This window comes from Mus pahari, chromosome 21 (assembly GCF_900095145.1).
Source record: "Mus pahari chromosome 21, PAHARI_EIJ_v1.1, whole genome shotgun sequence".
NCBI classification, from domain to species: domain Eukaryota; kingdom Metazoa; phylum Chordata; class Mammalia; order Rodentia; family Muridae; genus Mus; species Mus pahari.
Genome location: NC_034610.1, coordinates 32,113,728 through 32,117,781, shown reverse-complemented (window position 1 = coordinate 32,117,781; position 4,054 = coordinate 32,113,728). Strand labels below are relative to the sequence as shown.

The following is a 4,054-nucleotide window of genomic DNA, read 5'->3' as shown; positions in this document are numbered from 1 at the left end:
GTGCCAGAAGATGTGACCACAGATGTTGCACCTCAGTTAAAGCTCCAGAAGAGCAGAGCCTACAGCTTTCATTTGTTGATCACTGTACCCTTAGCACCCAGGACCATGGTTGGCACACAGATCTCAAAATACCCTCGAGAGCTGCCTTAACTACAAATCCTCTTTCTGGGTCTAGCTTCTGATCCCCAAAACTCTCACATCCCACCAAGCTGGGACTGACAAGTTTGATTCTTTTGTTGAGATTTTATTTTATGTACTAGGGTGTTCTGCCTGAATATCTGAACACCTAGTGCATACAGTGCCCACAGAGGGCAGAGGGACGCATCAGATTCCGACACTGAAATTGCAGATGCTTGTAAGCAGCTACAGGGGAGCTGGAAATTAAACCTTGGTCCTCTGGAAGACTGAGCCATCTCTCCAGACCCATCTGATTATTGTGTGATTACTTCTGTCTTGAAACTTTCTATCTTTGCTCTATAGCAATGCCTACTCTGGGCAGCAGCACTGAAAGAGAGGGACCTTCCCAGCTCTGGCCAGCTCAGGAAATGTACAGTGGATCTGTATGGCCCAGGCAGCACGTCTCTTTGACTTTTTTTTTTTTTTTGATGGTCATGGTCAGGGCTCAAAGCCCAAAGAAGTTGTTCCTAGCCTTCTTCAATGGTATACTGTTTTGAATTTCTCTTTCTAGTCAGATAAAATTCCTTTCGAGCCAAATCCGTTTCTTTTCTTCAGAGAGGAAAGTGGAAAGATTTCATATTAGCTCTGGTTGGCATAGAACCATAGTGGCTCTCTTGCTTAGCCTCCCAGATGACAGGATTACAGATGTGAGCTTTCATGCCTAGCTTGATATTTTCCTATCAAACAAATAATGCAACATCAATCCACAGCTACATTAACAGATGGCATGCCCAGTCCTTAGCTATCAAAAAAACAAATCAAAACAAAACCAAACCCAAAGTGTTTATGGATATACTGTCAAAGCACTCTTATTTCACTAAAAGTTAGATTAAAAATCATCATTTTTCTATTACTCCAACAGTATCTAAGCCAGAATATTAACATCTGTATTTTTGACATTCTTCAATTTCCCTTATCATTGCTCAAATTCCACTTCTGCCTTTTATAGACTTCTGTCTCCCCTTTATAGACACTTCTCAAATTCTGCCAGAAACTGGGTTTATCTAGCATAGTATCTGGCAGAATTTGAGAAGTGTCTATAAAGGGGAAAAGGCTAATAGACAAGATTTTAACTACTATTAGTTATAAACGGTACCCACTGGCTCAAGGTTAAACACCACTCCCCCCCCAAAAAAAGAACCCAGTTGCCTCAAGATTGAGAATCTTAGCTCTTAGAAAGACAATCTGCTGCTTCATCTTACTGAAGCCTTCCTTTACACTACCCAACACTCTGTTTACAAGACGAGTATAATTGTGGCCAACAAGCTACAGCAGGAAATTTTAATTTAAGCAGAAATTTAATTACAAGCTGTATCAAGCAATCTTAATATCTGCCCAAGTAAAGTTCCTCTACAAAGGGACAAAATACCCCCACACACATACACCCATGTACAACTGGAAAAACCAGTAACTAAAGAGCTCCAGAGGCGGCAATTGCAAGCACTGAGATCTAACCACCAGCGTGAGGCCCTCCCTGGTCCACATCAACATAGGACGCCATAGCTGGTCCACATCTGCATAGGACATCATAGCTGTCTAGTTTCCAAAGGTATGTAAGGCCAGACTCCACTGAGAACTGCCATTTTTACTCTAACATGCACAGGTCAATCAGGTCAATCATTCAAGAACCATTTACAGAGCACCGTGTTTTTTGTTTTTAAAGATTTATTTATTTAATATTTGTAAGTACACTGTAGCTGTCTTCAGACAATCCAGAAAAAGGTGTCAGATCTCATTATGGATGGTTGTGAGCCACCATGTGGTTGCTGGGATTTGAACTCAGGACCTTCAGAAAAGCAGTCAATGCTCTTAACCGCTGAGCCATCTCTCCAGCCCAGCACTGTGTTTTAAAAGAATCGCTTTGAAGATAAAAAGAAAGAAGGAGCTGAGCAGCTGAGGTAGTGAGGGCAGAGGCCATCCTCGGCTGCAGAGCCAGCCTGGACTATATGACAGCCTGTTTCAAATATATACACAAGGAGTAAATACTAGCAATAGACTCTCTTTCTAAGGGAAAGCAAAAGGTGTGTGGCACAGTGCATATGCAGAGGTCAGAGGACAACTAACTGTGTGGAGTAGACTCTCCTGGTTTCAGGAGTTGAACTCATTCTGGCAAAGCACCCCTCAAATGTACTAGAGACAAACAAGTAACTTCAGGAAATTTACCTCTAGAATACGAGGAGTTAGTTATTGGCAGTCAATGGCTGACAAGAACAGTCACTGTCCTATGAGGCCACGGATGCTGGCCGACTGGCCACCCACGTGCACACAGACAACACTAACTGGTCTCAAAGGCTTATTAATAACAATGAGGGTTTATTAATAAAACATAGGATCTGAAGTTGGGGAGATGTAAACACTTGGGGGGTGCTGGAGGTAGTGTTGAAGGGATACAATCAACATACATGGTGTAAATAAGTTTTCAAAGAGTAAAAGATATTTAAAAGAAAATGGAAAAAAATTTAAAAAAAAAGAAAATAGTAGTGACTATGTAGCAATTATGGAATTATGATAAAGACAAAAAGAAATTAGACTGTGAAATTCCTTTTTAAGTTTTGTGGAAAGGATATGGTAGGTTTTATTTTAATTTATTTATTGCCTTATTTTAATGGGAGAGCACAATTAGCCAGAATGTTTCTAAAGCATAATCTGAAAATATCAGCTTTATTCAATACAGTAAATTCAACAAGATCCTCTGATCCTTAATATTTATCAGAATTTTAGTTTCAGTTTCAAAATCAGATACAGACTTCTTTGCAGATTTTATTTACATGCACACACGCACACCCTCGATTCCAATGCTGGAAGGCTAAAAATCTTTGAATATTTACCTGCATAGGTGGGGGATGTAACTCAAGTGTGTGAGTGACAGTTTAGCATGTGCAAGGTCTGTGGTTTGATCCACAGTACTAAAAAAGTAAAACAAAAATAACAAAATTAAAGTTAAACAATCAGTCTATTAAATGCATCTCCTGGAAAAAAGGAAAATTAAAAACACATAAGGGCTGCCCTGAGACTGGCAAGATGGCTCAGCAGGTGAAAGGTGCTTGACACCCAGGGTAACAACAACATGACCTGTAAGATGGAAGGAGAGAACCGACTGCTTCGAAATATCAAGGCAACTCTCCAGTTCCTGTGCTGAGGGTGTAGGTTCGGGTCCCAGTTCTCACAGCTGCAGTTCCAGAGGAGTCAATGCCCACTTCTGGCCTCCTCAGGCACATACACAGTGCACATACATACATACATTCATACATGCAACAAGTATTCATAAACAAAAAGAAATGATTCTTCAAAACAAAACAAAAGGGAGCTGGAGAGACTGCTTGGTGGGTAAGGTGCTTCTGCTCTTACATAGAGAACCCTAGTGTGCTTCCCAGTACCAACAACCCCTGTCAGTAACTCACGAGTCTGATCCTCTTGCCTCTGCCTGTACTGTCTTGTACACCTGTACCATCAAGGAAAACCAGCATCAGTCGGGCAGTGGTGGTGCACACCTTTAATCCCAGCACTTGGGAGGCAGAGGCAGGCGGATTTCTGAGTTCGAGGACAGCCTGGTCTACAGAGTGAGTTCTAGGACAGCTAGGGTTACACAGAGAAATTCTGTCTCGAAAAACAAAAAAAAAGAAAAGAAAAAAAGAAAAGAAAAAAGAAAAAAAGGGGGGGGCATCTGTCTTAGTCAGAGTTTCTATTCCTGCACAAACATCATGACCAAGAAGCAAGTTGGGGAGGAAAGGGTTTATTGACAACTTGACACAGCTGGAGTTATCACAGAGAAAGGAGCTTCAGTGGGGGAAATGCCTCCATGAGATCCAGCTGTAAGGCATTTTCTCAATTAGTGATCAAGCGGGGAGGTCCCCTTGTGGGTGGTGCCATCTCTGTG

At 41.5% G+C, this 4,054-nt stretch overlaps 1 protein-coding gene across 1 annotated transcript in view; it reads right to left on the bottom strand.

Moving 5' to 3' along the window:
* Katna1 (katanin catalytic subunit A1) overlaps positions 1–4,054 on the bottom strand; it is a 36,648-nt gene that overhangs the window by 31,744 nt on the left and 850 nt on the right. The gene's annotated exons all lie outside the window — the stretch shown is intronic.